This window comes from Heloderma suspectum, chromosome 1 (assembly GCF_057233095.1).
Source record: "Heloderma suspectum isolate Gila_16-S chromosome 1, 16-S_ref, whole genome shotgun sequence".
Classification (NCBI taxonomy): Eukaryota; Metazoa; Chordata; class Lepidosauria; order Squamata; family Helodermatidae; genus Heloderma; species Heloderma suspectum.
In genome coordinates this window covers 83277953-83296601 of record NC_139458.1, presented here as the reverse complement: position 1 = coordinate 83296601, position 18649 = coordinate 83277953, and the positions used below count along the sequence as shown (strand labels likewise).

Sequence of the window (18649 nt, the reverse complement as noted above, 5' to 3'; positions counted from 1 at the left end):
CCTGATGGGATATTTACGTCTATTACTGTTTGACGTTCCCAATCAGAAAACTGGAATTACTAACGGGGTAATATGTGGTTTCTTAGCTTCGTAGTTAATTAATATAGACCCACTATAACCACACTAACAAGAATGTAGAGGCGTGAATGGATCAAGTATGGGGAAACAACCATCCCACCATTATTGCAAGGCTAAGCTATACAGACTCCCTGATTGGACAGAAGTGTTGATTCGGTCATGTCCTTCACCACTAAAATCAACATAACTAATAAACATTCCAGGAGCAGTAAATGCAGGTTGCTTACCTGTAGCTGTAGTTCTTCGAGTGGTCATCTGTGCGGTCACACATATGGGCTCTGTGCCTGCACTGAGTCTCATTCGGGAAGCTTCTATAGCTGAGGAACGCTTTTGGCGGGAACCCGCCCCCACCATCCACTGTGCATGTCTAGGGGGTTCCCGCCTGTTCCCTCAGTTCTTTGAGACTGCCTAATGTGGCCTCGGACCCAAGGGAAACCAATCACAACTCTGTACCAACAACACATTCGACACTGATATAGAAGCGGGGATAGTGGGAGGGTTGAGTCAATGCACAGATGACCACTCAGAGAACTACAGTTACAGGTAAGCAACCTGCATTTCTTCTTTGGGTCTCTGTGCATCACACATATGGACAATTAACAAGCTCACTTACCGGTGGTGGGTAGGTGTCTCACGCCAAGACTGATGACAGAATGGCTTGTCCAAACACACAGTCGGAATGTGCCCCAACATCAAATTTGTAGTGCTTCACAAATGTCGACAGTTTCAACCAAGTCACTGACCTGCATAAGTTCGACAGTGGTACGTCTTTTGCGAAAGCTGCAGACATGGCCACTCCTCAAGTAGAATGCGCTCTGATGTGAGGCGGGCGTGCCAACCCAGACAAGTCATAAGCCAGACCAATGGTCTGCACAATCCATGAAGCTAGACTTTGGGAGGATACAGTGACCCTTCTTGGAGCCCCCACAACAAACAAAAAGACGCTGTGTGGTACGGAACAGTGCTGTCCTCAATTTGTAAAACGCCAATGCTCTCTTGACAGTGAGAGCATGCAACTTTCTCTCCAGGTCAGAAAGGTCTGGGAAGAAGGCTGGTAACGATATAATTTGGTTGACGTGGAAATCAGAGACCACTTTTGGTAGAAAGTCAATGTCCAGTCTCAGGTCAACCTTGTCCTTGTGGAAGATCATGTAGGGATGATCCACTCGTAAGGCACAGATTTTACTTACACATCAAGAATATGTGATAGTGACCAGGAAGGCAACTTTCAACGATAACAGATGAAGGTCTGTCATGACCAGAGGTTCGAAGGGCTTTGAGAGAAGGGCATGCAAGACAACAAAGAGACTCCATTGAGGAACCAGAGTTCAAAGCAGAGGAGTCAGGGTTCTTTAGACCTCGCAGGAACTAATGAGCAGTAGGGTGAGTAAAAAGGGAAAAACCTTGAACTGGCCCTCTGTAACAAGAAAGAGCCACCAAATAAATTCTTATGGATGAAAGTTTTAAACATTTTTGAAACAAACTATGGAGAAAGAAAAGGACATTCTCAACCAATGCCTGAAGAGGACTGAATGCATGAAGACTAGCAAACATAAAAAAAGACAACCACTTTGCAGCACAGGACCGACAGTTTCTTAGCTGCATCCAAGATTGCCTGAACTCCGAGTTGAACTCAAGGAAAAACAGTCATTGTCAAATCCTCCAAGCCGTTAGCTTCAAAGTGTCGATCGAGATCAGGGTGACAAATCCTGCCCCGGTCCCAAAAAACAAGGTCTGGAACTTGCGGAAGGTGCAAGAACTGTCTTCCTGACAGACGCAGTAGGATTGGAAGCCATGGCTGTCTCGGCCACCAAGGAGCAATTGGAATACAGTCCATCTTGTTGTGTGTTATCTTTTGGAGCACCTTGGAGAGAAGAGGAAATGGTGGGAACAGATAAAAAAGTTCCCCTCACCACTGTATCTGGAATGCATCGCCTAAAGATAATTGACTGATCCCCACTCTCGTGCAGAAGTGAGGGCACACAGCATTTGCTGGGGTCACAAACAGATCCGCTGAGGGACAGCCCCAGTCCAGAAAGAGACGATCCAGAATGGAAGTCGACATCTGCCACTCGTGAGTCGACTGGTACGCCCGACTTAGGGCATCTACCAAAACATTGTCTTGACCAGCGATATGAAGAGCACTAAAAAAAATAAAAATGCCCCACTGAATTGTCCATTGGAAAATGTCTAGGGTGAGGTTCACAAGACGGAAGAGTACGTCCCGCCTTACTTCCAGATAAGCCACAAGACCATCATATTGTCAGTCAGGATTTGTACAGGTCAACTTTGAAGATAAGGTTCGAAAACTTGCATTGCTTTCCAGGCCGCCAGAAACTCTAAGAAGTTTATGTGACACTTCCTTTCACTTGCCAACCAAAGGCCTTGCATCCGCAACGGACTGCAGTGGGCTCCCCATTCAGAGAGAGATGCATTTGTTGTCAGGATCCATGTAGGAGACAGCTGGACGAAGGGCATGCCTTGGTCCAAGTTGCACGGATGCATCCACCAACAAAGGGATGTCAACACTTCATCTGGGATCATGAGTCAGCAACATCGAGCATCCCAGGTGGAATCGAAGTTTCAGAGCAACCAGTTCTGCAGTGGCCACATCCAAAATCTCGCCCATCGAACAACTGCGGCTGTAGCCACCATGTGACCCAGCAAAACTTGAACAGTGCAGGAGGTGACCTGTCAATGAAGAAAGACAGTCTCCGTGAGAGTAACCAGCTGATCCTGCCGGTTTCAAGGAAGGTAAGCGTGTACAACTGTCAAATCTAGTAGCGTTCCTATAAACTGGAGACGTTGACTAGGTTCCAGAGATTACTTTTATCTGTTGACATAAAGGCCCAGCACACCCAGAAGGTTCAGAACAATCTCAATGGCACGGTAAAGATCCCTTTTGGAGTCCGATACAAGGAGCCAGTAATCCAAATAAGGATAAATCTCAATTCAATGTAGTCTCAGGTATGCGCATACGACCGCCAAACACTCTGTAAAAACTCTCAGAGCAGTTGCCAGACCGAAGGGCAGGACCCGAAAAAGAACATGTTGGTGCCAATGATGAAATGCAGGTACCGGTGGTTCACGTCCACAATTGCTATATGAAAATACGCACCCTTCAGGTCTATGGCAGCAAACCAAACATTCTTTCAAAGAAGCGGGAGAACTGTAGCCAACATGATCATACTGAACCTTCTGGGGGTGATGAACTTGTTTAGGTCCCTTAAGTCCATGATGGGATGGAGGCCTCTGTCCTGCTTCGGTAAGGTGAAATACCAAGAAAAAAAGCCATCTGCTGGCTGGAATGGAAGGACTCTTTGGATAGCTCCTTTCTGACACAGGGAGAACGTCTCCAGAAGGAGGGCTTGCAACAATGGAGTGACGCATACAGTCCCTCGGGTGGGAAGAGTATGAAATTCTATCATGTAACCCAGAGCAATTGTATCTAACACCCAGGTGTCCGATGTTATTGCCTTCCAGGTCAGCAGGAAACATGCCAGAACAGATCTGAACACAGGTCGACTGGGAAGATCGGGAGGAATAAACATCTGGAAGTCAAAGGCGATGCTTTGAAGATGGCTCAGGGCTGCGTCAACTCTGATGAAACTTTGAAGATGGAACCATCTGCTTTTTCTGCTGTTGGGTGGGCTAGTAGCATTGGTATCGGTCAGATTGTTGTTTGGTTGCATACGGTTGAGGCCGAAACCATCTGAGGCTTCTCTACTGGTGCTGTGCAGGTTGATGCCCCAAGCCCATTTTACAGGCGGTCGTCTTCGCATTCTGGACAGAGTCCATTTGCTTGTCGGTTTTTGAGTTAAAGAGCCCTTCGCTGTCAAAGGGCAAGTCTTCTATTCAGGACCTGGCTTCAGGAGTCAAGCCTGCAGACCTTAGCCAAGCATGCCTCCTGTGGGCGATGGCACCAACCATCGACTTGGCGCTACAGTCCGCCTCATGTTGAGAGCTATTAATTTGCTGTCTCGATAGCTTGACAGCCTCAGTATGGAAGACACTGGTGAGATCCTTTTGGTCCTCTGGGAGGTAGACACAAAGGGAGTCCATTTTTTCCCATAGGAACAGCTGGTATCTGGCCATCATGGCCTGATAATTGGCCACACAGAGTCCCAGAGTAGCAGAGGAATACATTCTCCTACCCAAAAGATCCAGCCTCCTCCCTTCCTTGTCAACAGGTGACACATGAGATTTCTGCAACCGTCCCTGCACCTATTCCATGATGACAGAGTTGGGTTGTGGGTGTAAATACAAGAATGCCGCGTTCTTCTCCTGCACCCTATACAGGGATTCAAGTCGCTTAGATGTCGGAGCCATGGAAGTTGGAGCCTTCCAGGACAGTCTGAAGGAGGGTCAGGAGAAAGGGCACCACAAGTGGTTTCGATGATTTGGTATGGACTGCATCAAAGACGGAGTCCTGAATATGCTCCTCCAGCTGCTGTACTTCAATGCCCAAAGAATGGGCCATCTGACTGATTTGCTCAGTAAAGTTGTCCTCTGACGGCAAAGCTCCCTCCTGGGATCCCACTACCCCATCCAGAGACGGGATGGAAAGCGGGATATAGGAATACGAAGATGAGTCGACTGGTAATCATCAGCTGATTCATGATGCGAAGCTGGCCATGGCGATCGTTCTGCAGGCAGAATTGGCTGTGGTTCTGATTGAGTCGGTTTGGGTGGGTCCAACTGACTCCACGGCAATGAAGAGGAATGGGGTGGTATGGGTGGAGGCACGAGAAACTCATTCATCTCTCCCGGGGGATGACAAACAGCAACTGATGCCTGCAGTAAATACCAAGGTGAAACTGCTCCTAAATATCTGAAGCGGCCAACGAAATACTCGGTCCCGAAGAGTACACCAGTCCTCGAAGTGGCAAGGGTGTTTTGGAGGGCAAGACCACTCCGAACCCCTATCCCAGTCACCATATGGAGACGTAGTCAAAGCGGCAATCCCCATAGGGGGAACGACACAGCCCAGGATGAAAACAGTCTCGGTCCCAAGGAGGAGATGAGAAGCAGAGATGTGAGGTTTCTTGCCTCACTGGTGACTGACAATCTCCAGATGGAGGAATCTCTCAATCCCGAGAGACTGGTAGTGGAGGGGAGAAATCCAAAAATTTCACCCTCAGACACCGTCGACACCAGCTCGATGACAGGAGCAGTCAGTACCAGTGACAATACACGAATTGGTGAGTCCAACAAAGGAGGAGGTGCCGGAATCTTCGGTCTGGGAGATTTTTTGGCAGCCTTCTGTTTCTTCTGTTTTTTAAGGCCATTCGATCCCAAGTTTGGAATCTTTGCCTTTTTAGTGATCTTCCTCACAACCAAGAGTGCTAAAGAGCGGCCTGGAGTCGGAGGATTAGCCCGTTCCACAGAAGTTGATGGGCAAGGGGACATCGACTTAAGACGAAGACATACTTGTCCCCACTTTGTCTTTTGCAGAAGACCCTGCAGCGTTCTTTGGATCCATAGCCAGTAACACTCTTCTCCACAGCTCTGCCTTAAGCCTGTCCAATCTGTTCTTTCATGCCTGTTTAATAAATGATTGGCACAGGGAGCAGGAACCGGGTATATGGCCTTCACCCAAACAAAAAAGGCAGAGAGTCGGGGGGGGGGCAACTTACTCCCACACTTGACACACTTATGAAAAGGTACCTTTGCTGCCATAAGCGACACCGCAGCTGCAGTCAACAGACAGACGAATGACAAAGGAAGAATTTTTTTTTTTGTGGGACAACGACCAACACAAGGGAGAACAACAAGAACAAGCACGAATAACAACATCAAATCATCAGCAGCAGAAGAAAAGAAAATGCTGCAATTCTCTTTCTAGTATAGAGGAAGCTCCGAAGAAGACTATCCACTATGGTGGTCGAAAGAGAACTGAGGGAACGGGCAGGAACACCGTAGACATGCACAGTGGATGGTGGAGGAGGGTTCCTGCCAAAAGCATTCCTCAGCTATAGAAACCTTGCAAATGAGACTCAGTGCAGGCGCAGAGCCCATTGTGTGATGCACAGAGACCACAAAGAAGAACTGGACCCCTGCTATACTCACTCTACTCTTCCACTCTCCACCAATGCTACTGCCACAAATTGCTCTCCTCTGTGAGAGCAGGGACAAAAATCAAAGTACAATCTCTATTCTTTCCAGTCTTAAAATGGCCAATAGTTATTAAAAGGAGCCACACATGTAACCATCATAGTTCTGTCCTGTGTTAAACAAGGTGGCTCTGGATGCTGCTCTATTCCTTCTACTTTCCTGCAGGCACTGTGAGACATTAGAAAATTATAGCAGCAACTGGGACAACTGAGTCAGGAGCAACACTCTAAACAGAAGGCTGCAATTGGCCAAAGATTATAAAACCAAGTACCAAATTACAACATTCTCTAAAATCAACAAGTAAAATTCTGCAGTGTAGAACTATCTACAGAATAGATAACACCAAATATTGAAAAGTTCTATTCCCTGTGCAATCTATTTCCTATGACTATTTTAGGCACGACAATTTTTTATTTTAACTCCTTCCCAAAAATACAGTTCAGGAAAAGAGCTTGCCTTGTGGCTCAGTCAACAAGTCCATTTATAACACGTTCCAATGCAGAGACAAATTCTGTCCGTTAGTTACAGCAGCTCCACCGAGAACAATGAAAGATCTGCCAAATATACTTTCTTTTCCGACAATCTATTCTAAATTCAATTTAATTCTAAAGGGAAAAATCAGAGTTTACAAAATCCTATGTTCTTATGAACTCAAAAGTAGCATTAGTTAGGATGTTCAGGTCAGATTTTCTTCAGAAGAATTCACCATGACCTCCCATTAAGCGCTTGATTACTAACATTTCATACAAGTCAATGAATCACTTTGAGATAATTTCAGTTTTAAAAAGAGATTCTTTTAGTAGCCACATTCACTTGAACATGCTATAACTTGATCAAAAAAGTGCTCAACATATTCTTACTGTAATGTCCTACTTATGTACAAGCCAAATTAAGAACCAAAACTTGGGATGATTTTTGAAACACTTGATCAAATAGTTTCTGAAAACTAGAAAGTATAATATATGCACCTCACTGAACCCTGTGTTTTGCCGAGGTGAGATCAAGACAGACAGCAAGTACAGCCTACTTAGTGCTACACTTCATTCATTATTCTTTTTAAAACTTCCTCTTGAAGTGGTAAAAAAAAATCTAATAAAATGATAATCCTTTAAATTGCAAATAGAAGTTGTAGGGGGAAATTTGTTTTTCACTTGCAGAGTGTCATACAGGTCAGTGACTCGTGTAAACCAATTATGTATAGATCTCATAGAATCATAGAATAGTAGGGTTGGAAGGAGCCTCCAAGGACATTGAGTCCAACCCCCTGCTCAATGCAGGAATCCAAGTCAGAGCATCCCTGACAGATGGCTGTCCAGCCTCGTCTTGAATGCCTCCAGTGTGGGAGAGCCCACCACCTCCCTAGGTCATTGGTTCCATTGTCGTATTGCTCTAACAGTCAGGAAGTTTGTCCTGATATTCAGCCGGAATCTGACTTCCTGTCACTTGAGCCCATTATTCCATGTCCTGCACTCTGGGATGATCGAGAAGAGATCCTGGCCTTCCTCTCTGTGACAACCTTTCAAGTACTTGAAGAGTGCTATCCTATCTCCCCCCCTCAGTCTTCTCTTCTCAAGGCTAAACATGCCCAGTTCTTTCAGTCTCTCTTCATAGGGCTTTGTTTCCAGTCCCCTGATCATCTTTGTTGCCCTCCTCTGAACCCTCTCCAGCTTGTCTGCATCCTTCTTAAAGTGTAGTGCCCAGAACTGGACACAGTACTCCAGATGAGGCCTAACCAGTGCTGAGTAGAGGGGAAATAGTACTTCCCGGGATTTGGAAGCTATGCGTCTATTAATGCAGCCCAAAAGAGCATTGGCCTTTTTTGCAGCCACATCACATTGTTGGCTCATATTCAGCTTGTGATCTACAACAATTCCAAGATCCTTCTCGCTTGTAGTGTTGTTGAGCCACGTATCCCCCATCTTGTAACTGTGCATTTGGTTTCTTTTTCCTTGGTGCAGAACTTGGCATTTATCCCTATTAAATGTCATTCTGTTGTTTTCTGCCCAGCGCTCCAGTCTATCCAGATCACTTGGAATTTTGTTTGTCTTCCAAAGTATTCGCTATCCCGCCCAATGTTGTGTCATCTGCAAATCTGATCAGCATTCCCTGCACCTCCTCCTCCAAGTCATTAATACAAATGTTGAAGAGCACTGGGCCCAGGACTCAGCCCTGTGGTACCCTGCTTGTTACCTCCCTCCAGTTTGAGAAGGTCCCATTGATAAGCACTCTTTGAGTCTGATTCTGTAGCCAACTGTGGATCCACTGGATCGTTGTTTCATCTAGCCCACTTTGAGCTAGTTTGCTCATCAGGATATCAAGGGGCACTTTGTTGAAAGCTTTGCTGAAGTCGAGGTATATTATGTCTACAACATTCCCACGGTCCACAAGGGAGGTTACTTAATCAAAAAATGAGATCGGATTCGTCTGGCAGGATTTGTTTTTGACAAATCCATGTTGGCTTTGAGTAATCACTGCATTGCTTTCAAGGTGCTTACAGATGGATTGCTTTATCATCTGCTGCAGAATTTTCCCAGGGATTGATGTCAGACTGACTGGTCTATAGTTCCCAGGTTCCTCCTTTTTACCCTTTTTGAAGATAGGGGCAACATTAGCCCTCCTCCAGTCATCTGGCACTTCACCCAACCTCCATGATTTCTCAAAGAGAATTATCTACTCTCATGTCGTCTCCAGAATAAATATGTCAAGTTAACCTCTACGCATTTTACTTTGAAAACAGCTATTCTATTATACTCTGCTTAAAATAGGGTGGTGCCTCACTATACCAATTTTTAATACATCAGTGTCTGAAAGAAGTCCTTTAACTTCTTTTTTCCAACCCATTTATGATTCCACTTTCACGTTTTACATGCATACAACCCCAAACATTTCAACTAAGTTATGTTGCTTGCTTAATATTGGGGCTCTACATACAGTACAAAAATCCAGGTACTAGTACCTTACAAAAACCAAATACCCTAAGGAGAAAGGGGAGGAGGGATCATATTAGAGGCCATTAACACACATGGGAATAGTTAAACCTCCCCTGCCTTTACCACTGTTTTTATTTAAATCTGTTCCTATCAGATTTATTATAAGTATTTTATACAATTTTTCCATCTTATTTCCAGGGTGGTTTACAACCTCCCTACCCAAACAATTAAAGTATAAATACAAAAAACAAAATAAGCTAAAAATAACCCACAAAATGATATAAAACAGCATGAAAACAGTCAGCAAGATTAAAATTGCATATACAACGCTCAGGAAAATAAAAGTTGCTTACTTCCTGCAGAGGAAGAATTATGGGGGAACCTGTATGAGAGCAAGCAAGAGGCTGAAGGTCAGTCAAGTAGAGGTGATGAAACCAAGGCCTAGAACAACGAGAAGAGAAGTAGTAGTGGGAGACTCCTTGCTGCGTGGGATCGAAACCCAAGTATGTCGTGAAGGCCCGTGGACTCGCAAGGTATGCTGTCTCCCGGGAGGACGGATTAGAGACGTGACTGAAGGGATGCTTGCACTAATAAAGCCCACTGACAGGTATCCCTTTCTTCTCATCCATGTGGGAACACATGATACCGCCAAGCAGAGCTACAAAGAAATCACGTCAGACTTTGAAGCTTTGGGAAGGAAACTCAAGAACTTGGGGGCCAAGATAGTTTTCTCATCCATCCTTCCAGTAGTTAGAAGAGGGATAGAAAGGGAAAGAAAAATACTCCGGGTGAATGACTGGCTATGAAGGTGGTACTGGCGCAAGACATTTGGATTCTGGGACCACGGGCTATGCTTCCTGGAAGATGGACTGTTGGCAAGGGACGGGTTGCACCTCACAAAGGCTGGGAAGAATGTGTTTGGCCACAGCATGAAGAACTTCATCAGGAGGGTTTTAAACTGAATCCTACGGGGAAGGGAGATGTAAAGTTGGGGGTAACAATGGACGAAGGCTCATGCACTGCAACAAAGAGAACAGCTCTAACAGCGCCCAATAATAGTCTTCACAAGCGTGTAGAAAGAAAGCCAGACTATAAAGCACATGGTCTTCGATGTGTATATACTAATGCCCAGAGTATGGGAAACAAACAGAACAAACTTGAACTCTTAATACAGGAGGGAAATTATGACTTGATAGGCGTAACTGAGACTTGGTGGGATGACTCTCATGACTGGAATACAGCCATTGAAGGACAAAAAGAACAGGAGGAACAGAAAGGGAGGTGGGGTTGTACTATATGTTAATGATGTGTACATATCTCTGCACAGAAATACAGGAGGATGAGTTTGGTAGCCCCATCGAGAGCATCTGGGTTAAAATAAATGGAGCAAAGAATAAAAGGAACATGGTGGTCAGAGTCTACTACTGGCCACCCAATCAAGGAGAAGACGAGGATGAAATTTTTGAAAAGCAAATACCCAACGTTTCAAGGAAGCATGATGTAGTAGTAATGGGGGACTTCAATTTCCCCAATATTTGTTGGGAGACAAATTCTGCAAAACATGGCCCCTCCAGGAAATTCCTGACTTGTGTGGTAGATAACTTCCTCCTACAGAAAGTAGAGGTAGGAACCAGAGGATTGGCTATCCTTCACTTGATCCTAACCAACAAAGATGACTTAGTGGATAAAGTAGCAGTTACAGGAACTCTGGGGGAAAGTGACCATGTTATACTTGAGTTCTTGGTTCTAAAGGAAGCAAAAGCCGAGTTCAGCCAAATGCGTACCCTGGATTTTAGGAAAGCCAATTTTAAAAAACTCAGAACAGTGATAACTAAGGTCTCATGGCAAGCGACTCTAACGAGAAAAGGAGTCCGAGATGGATGGAAGTTTTTTAAAAAGGAAATTCTAAAGGCACAATGACGAACAATTCCAAGAAGAAAAAAAGGTGGAAGACAACAGAAGAAGCCAATATGGCTTCACAAAAAGTTTAGAGATGACCTGAAAACAAAAAAGGACACATATACAGTCAAAGCCAGAAATACTGGAACAAGGATAACTGTTTTGGCAGTTGTCCTCCGTACACCACCACATTGAACTTGAAAGGAAACACATCCACATGGGAGCGAAGGCAGGACTGTCAGCTGTAATTCAAGGGGTTTGACAAAAGTGGGGCACTAACCATTCGGGAAGGACAGCCAGTGGCATACACACACACACACACACACACACATCGCTGGTGGCTCATAAGTAATGGAACAAATGGCTGACAAGCAGCTGCATGGCCAGATGTGGCCTGGTTCCTGGGTACCCCATGACAGATCAAGCAGAGAAAAGGCCTAGAGGTGGTTCTGAGTGTTACATTTGCATTTGGTAGCTGTTCACTGGAACTCCCAACACGAGGTCCAAACAGGTGTCCATGCAAGTGAAGGAGGCCATCGTTAGGCTGAGGAAACAAAATAAACCCATCAGAGAGATAGCAAAAACAGTGGGAGTGGCCAATACAACAGTCTGGAACATCCTGAAAAAGAAGGAATTAACTGACAAGCTCAGCAACAGCAAAAGGCCTGGAAGACCATGGAAGACAAATAAAGGGGATGACTGCAGAATTCTGCTCAGGCTGAAGAGGAACCCTTTCACAACATCTAGCCAGGTCAAGAACACTCTTGGGGAGGTAGGCATGTCATTGTCAACAACTACAGTCAAGAGACAGCTTTATGAATGTAAATACAGAGGCTTCACAACAAGGTGCAAACTACTGGTAACACTCAAGAACAGAAAGGCCAGATTAGCCTTTGCCAGGAAACACCTAAAAAAGCCTGCCCAGTTCTGAAATAAGATTCTTTGGACTGATGAAACTAAGATTAACTTGTACCAGAATGATGGGAAGAGAAAAGTGTAGAGAAGTAAAGGAACAGCTCATGACCCAAAGCAGACCACATCATCTGTCAAACATGGTGGAGGCAGTGTTATGGCATGGGCATGTATGGCTGCCAATGGAGCCAGGTCACTGGTGTTTATGGATGACCTGACTGCTGATAAAAGAAGCAGGATGAATTCTGAAGTGTATAGGGCTATACTTTCTGCTCAGATTCAGCCGAATGCTGCCAAACTGATAGGACGCCGCTTCATATTGCAGATGGATAATGTCCCAAAACATACAGCAAAGGCTACCTGTCGGGGTGGACACTGAGCCCATAGAATCCCAGAGTAGTTCTGATTCTGAGGAAGAGCAGTCACTTCTGGGAGAGGAGCACGCTCCTCTTTCCCAGGGCCCACAGCTGACGGAGATTCCTCCCACCAGCATTCCTAGATTAGACAGCAGTCCAGAGAGTGACCGAGCACGGGAAGTAGACTTGGTGGACACGCAATGCCGACGCAGAGAGCGGCACCAAATGGAGGGCGCAGAAAGGTGGCGTAGTGCCCGGCTGGCACGCAAACAACGGCTGTGCCCAGAGGATCCAAGGGAAAAGGGAAGGGACTCTCCCCAGTCCTTAAGTTCAGGGGTCTGCCAGTAATTCCCTTTCAAACGGGGACCAACTGTTCCAACTTAGGGCATAGGTACTCTGCTGCTCAGATCTAGTTGCTACCTGTAGAGTTGTTAAGTTATAAAAGAATAAAACTTTGAAAGGAATCCCTTTGTCTGTGTCTGGCCTTGGCTACTGGATTAGACTGAGAGAGGCCTCCAAGGAGCCCTTGACACTACCCAAGAGTTTCTGAAAGCAAAGAAGTGGGATGTTCTTCAATGGCAAAGTCACCCGTCACCTGATCTCAACCCAACAGAGCATGCTTTTCCCTTACTGAAGACAAGACTGAGGGCAGAAAGACCCACAAACAGGCAGCAGCTGAAGGCAGCTGCAGTAAAGGGCTGGCAAAGCATCTTGAGGGAGGAAATTCGGCATTTGGCCATATCCATGGGTTCCAGACTTCAGGCAGTCATTGACTGCAAAGGACTTTCATCCAGGTATTAAAGGAGATCCTTCAGTTTGAAATGATGTTGGATTGTTCCATTACTTATGAGCCACCAACGATGAGTACGTGTATGCCACTGGCTGATCTTCCTGAATGGTTAGTGCCCCACTTTTGTCACACCCCTTGCATTACAGCTGAAAGTCCTGACTTCACTCCCATCTGGGTGTGTTTCCTTTCAACTTCAATGTGGTGGTGTACAGAGGCCAACTGCCAAAACAGTTATCCTTGTTCCAATATTTCTGGCCCTGACTGTAGGAAGTGGAAGGAAGGACAAGCATCAAAGGAAGAGTACAGGCAGGTAGCACAGAATTGCAGGGATGGTGTCAGGAAGGCTAAAGCTGAGAACGAGCTGAGGTTAGCGAGGGATGCTAAAAACAACAAAAAGGCTTTCTTCAGCTACGTGCATAGTAAAAGACAGAGGAAAGAAATGGTGGTTCAACTATTAAATAAGGATGGCAAAATGATAACAGATGACAAGGAAAAGGCAGAAGTGCTCAATTCCTACTTTGGCTCAGTCTTCTCCCAAAAGAGGGTCTATGACCCCCCTGGCAAAGGCGAAGTACAGGCTGAAGGGGCAGGATTGCAGCTTGAGATTGATAGGCATATGGTCAAGGAACACCTAATTACTTTGAATGAGTTCAAATCTCCAGGGCCAGATGAACTGCATCCTAGAGTCATAAAGGAACTGGCAGAAGAACTCTCAGAACCGCTGTCTATTCTCTTTGAGAAATCATGGAGGACGGGGGAAGTGCCAGATGACTGGAGGAGGGCTAATGTTGTCCCTATCTTCAAAAAGGGTAAAAAGGAGGAACCTGGGAACTACAGACCAGTCAGTCTGACATCAATCCCTGGGAAAATTCTGCAGCAGATGATAAAGCAATCCATCTGTAAGTACCTTGAAAACAATGCAGTGATTACTCGAAGCCAACATGGATTTGTCAAAAACAAATCCTGCCAGACACATCCGATCTCATTTTCTGATCAGGTAACCTCCCTTGTGGACTGTGGGAATGCTGTGGACATCATATACCTTGACTTCAGCAAAGCTTTCAACAAAGTGCCCCATGAGCAAACTAGCTCAAAGTGGGCTAGAATGAAACAACTATCAGGTGGATCCACAGTTGGCTACAGAATCAGACTCAAAGAGTGCTTATCAATGGGACCTTCTCAAACTGGGGAGAGGTAACGAGTGGGGTACCGCAGGGCTGAGTCCTGGGCCCAGTGCTCTTCAACATTTGTATTAATGACTTGGAGGAGGAGGTGCAGGGAATGCTGATCAAATTTGCAGACGACACAAAATTGGGTGGGATAGTTAATACCCTGGAGGACAGAAACAAAATTCAAAGTGATCTTGATAGACTGGAGTGCTGGGCAGAAAACAACAGAATGACATTTAATAGGGATAAATGCCAAGTTCTGCACCGAGGAAAAGAAACCAAATGCACAGTTACAAGATGGGCGATACTTGGCTCAACAACACTACAAGCAAGAAGGATCTTGGAATTGTTGTCGATCACAAGCTGTGATGTGATGTGGCTACAAAAAAGGCAAATGCTCTTTTGGGCTGCATTAATAGTAGCATAGCTTCCAAATCCTGGGAAGTACTAGTTCCCCTCTACTCAGCACTGGTTAGGCCTCATCTGGAGTACTGTGTCCAGTTCTGGACACCACACGTTAAGAAGGATGCAGACAAGCTGGAGAGGGTTCAGAGGAGGGCAACAAAGATGATCAGGGGACTGGAAACAAAGCCCTATGAGGAGAGACTGAAAGAACTGGGCATGTTTACCCTTGAGAAGAGAAGACTGAGGGGAGATAGGATAGCACTCTTCAAGTACTTGAAAGGTTGTCACAGAGAGGAAGGCCAGGATCTCTTCTCGATCATCCCAGAGTGCAGGACACGGAATAATGGACTCAAGTGACAGGAAGCCAGATTCCAGCTGAACATCAGGACAAATGTCCTGACTGTTAGAGCAATACGACAATGGAACCAGTTCCCTAGGGAGGTAGTGGGCTCTCTCACATTGGAGGCATTCAAGACGAGGCTGGACAGCCATCTGTCAGGGATGCTCTGACTTGGATTCCCGCACTGAGCAGGGGGTTGGGCTCAATGGTCTTATAGGCCCCTTCCAGCCCTACTATTCTATGATTCTATACTTGGCACTGAAAGGTAAATAAATTAGATACCTGGTGAACCTCTCTGGGGAGAGCGTTCAACATCTGGGGTGCCACTACCAAGTAGGCCCTCTCTCTGGTAGCCACCCATCTCAAGTCAGATGGTGGAGGCGCCTACAGGAGACTGTCCACTGAAGATCGCGCGCGCATGTGTGTGTAGACAGGTAGTCCTTCAAGCACCCTAGTTCTAAACCACAAAAGGCTTTTAAGGTAAAAACTAGCACTCTGAATTGGGCCTGGACACAGACTGAGAGCTAGTGTAGTTGCCTAGTACAATCCTAATATGATCATAATGCCCAGACACAGTTAGCAATCTAACAGCCACATTACGTGCTAGCTGTACTTTCCAAACAGTCTTCAAAGGCAGCCCCACATATAGTGCATTACAGTACTCTAGCCTGGAGGTTATAAGAGAATGGATAATTGAAGCCTGTTGAAACTTACTTGTTTCCTGACAATCGACAGTAGCCAATAGTGCCGCTCTGCTCCAGTTCAATCTGTTGTGCAAGTGGGACCCATTCCTTGCACAACAGAAAGCTAGCAGTTCAAAAAGCAACCTTGTTAACAGGATCATATATCTGGATCGGGACAGGTTAGCACAGCTTCCTTCTGTAAGCTCTGCTGACCTGCCCCATTCCAGAAATGAGCATTTCTGTTATTTCTGGTTGCTTTTTTAACCATTAACTTCCCCGTTGTGCTGGCGGTGGGTCCCATTGGCTTGGCTACTGTAGACTTGGCTACTGCCCAATATATTCACATAGGCTTGGAACCTAGGAACTATCCCCTGAAGTTCATGGAAGGGGGCTTTTCCATCCCCTCATTTCCCCTGAGCCCCAAAAACCCTCTGAAGGAATCCTCCTGAACTGCGCAGGATGGGGTGCAGGGCACGTTGAGAGAATCGCCCAAAATCGGGCAAAGGCACCTCGCCTCATATTGTTGCCTCACTGAAGGCCATAGGACTACAACAGTTATCACCAAATCCTTCATATGAGGTAGGTAGGTAGGTGTGTGTGTGTGTGTGTGTGTGTATCTCCTCATTTTCATATTTAAATGTGTTATTTATAGTCACTAGAGAATATTTTCGCAACATGCACATGAAAGTTATTCAACAGTATCTGCATTTACAATTTAACAAACACCTACAACCTGAACACACACCATAAAACCTAACTTTTTGCTGGTATTTGTTACTCAAAGAACCTTTGACACTTTCAGAGTGTTTAGATTTGTTTTCCATCCTTTTTCTTCTCATGTAAAAGCACATCTCTGAAGAGGATACTTCAGTTAACAGAACTGCAATTATTATGCTTAAAGATGCTGAAGGTATTAGAGATAATATTTTGGTACAGCAAAGTGAATTTGGGGAAGTAGTACTGTAAAGAGGAAAAGGAAAGGGAATCTTAACTGTCCAAATAAATAATCCTTACAGTTTGACATCTGGAAATGCACAAACTCTGCCTGCATAGTGCTCATGTACACTCTCACTTTTTGGAATAAAGCTGAATGTTTATTATTCCAAGGCTCTGATCTTTGTGTTTTCTTGTTAATTTCTCACCTGGGTATCCCAATTACTATCATGGCACACCATGGCTCTGGGTTAAAGATTCCTGACATGTATCACTCACGTGCGGGTGCATTATTAAACACACATACATGAGGACATATGTTAACAGGGGAGCAGAAAGCTTCTTATTCCTTCCTTCGTCCTTATCTTCCACCCATCCAGCAAGGTTCTGCTTGTAGTCTCATATAAAGAAGTCTAAGAGGTCACCTACAGGTTTCATAGAAGGAGATGATGATGGAAATTCTTCTCTCCGCATCTCTGCACAGCTCCTTCTGCTCGCCAGAAATTATTCTGGATCCCCACTTTGCACTCAAATCGAACTTCATATTACTTTATCCAAATCTATGATAAGCTAGGGCTCTTGCCATCATTATACAGAGAATAAAGCACAAATTTGCTGAAAAATAATGTCTCCTCCTAAAGAAGGAGGAGACATGAAAAAAGAGGCAGAGGAAACAATTTTGAAACTTCCAGAGCCATCTGTTGTCAGTATATTGTAAATGTATGTAGGTAATGTACTATTTCTCCTTCATGAAGTATTTCCTTAAGACTTAGATTTAGTTTAGACAAATATTTTGGAGAAAGAAATAGTTTAAAAAAAAACTTGTTTAACTGTATTTGAGTGAGCAAAACTTTGTAGGGGATCTTTGTAAGCATATTTTCAAAAAGGTCATTTTGACTTAATGTGGTTGGGACCAGGACAATACATTTTGGGCCACAAATCACTACAGCAGGCACTTGCAACCCCTTCTACCAATTGTCTTACTTCTCACATGGATCTAATTAAATAGTTGTAAAACAGGCTAACACAGGCTTGGACAGACTGTTCTAGCCTCTCTGGCCCAAATCCAATTCCATGAAAATGCTATATTATTTCTTAGCACACAGGAGTGCTTTGGCTTGTATTGTATTTTAGGGTAGACGAGAGAGAGAGAGAGAGAGAGAGAGAGAGAGATCAAGCTCTGTTCAAAATGCCACATATTACAATACATTTATTCATAACCAGCCCAGGTGGGCAATGAAAGAAGGGATAAATACAATATTAAAACAGGACTGGTTAAGAAAAGGACACCTTTTATACCAAGATCTGTTAGATCAACATGATTTTCCTGGAGGACCTAGCAGAATTTAAAACTTCTCAAGACATCTACTAATACAATTATTCCATATGTAGTGCCTGGTTTACTACTTAGCCACTCTGAGTATGAGCAAAAAGAGCAGGGCAACTGGTCTTCAACAAAGCCATTTGCCAATAGAGCAGAAGTGAGAAAGTCCCTTAGCTGGGACAGCAAAATGCTCAGTGATGGAGGTTGCATTACAGCAACTTATTTATTTCAGAGATTTTTATTCCAATTTTCTCCTCCAAAAAAGGGAGTCACTCAAGGCAAGTTACAAAGCATAAAAGCTAAAAATAACTACTAAAACACATATTAACAAGCTAACAGCAACAGCAACCCCCCCCAAACTATCAATGAATAAATGAAAGAATGAATGAAATTAAGCAGCAGTGTCAAGTGCTTGTATGTTCCCACTCATGAGCCCAACAACTGGAATACAGAGGCATACTGCCCCTGATACTGGAGGTAATATTAACCATTATGACTAGTAACCATCCATAGCCCTTTCCTCCATGATTGCGTTTAATCCCCTTTTAAAGCCGTCCAACATGATGGCCATCACTACATCTTGTGGTGGCAAATTCCATATTTTAACAACATGCAGTGTGAAGAAGTACTTCCTTTTATCTGTCCTGAGTCTCCCACCATTTATCTCCATAGGATGACCCTGGGTTCTAGTACTGAGCAAGGGAGAAAGATGTCTC

The 18649-nt window shown here is 44.8% G+C and overlaps 1 protein-coding gene and 1 pseudogene across 5 annotated transcripts in view; both read right to left on the bottom strand.

Moving 5' to 3' along the window:
• PHF21A (PHD finger protein 21A) overlaps window positions 1–18649 on the bottom strand; it is a 228779-nt gene that overhangs the window by 90910 nt on the left and 119220 nt on the right. The gene's annotated exons all lie outside the window — the stretch shown is intronic.
• Window positions 384–7312, bottom strand: LOC146357529 (uncharacterized; annotated as a pseudogene). The gene has a single exon (XR_014790245.1). The product of XR_014790245.1 is annotated as an uncharacterized LOC146357529 (transcript).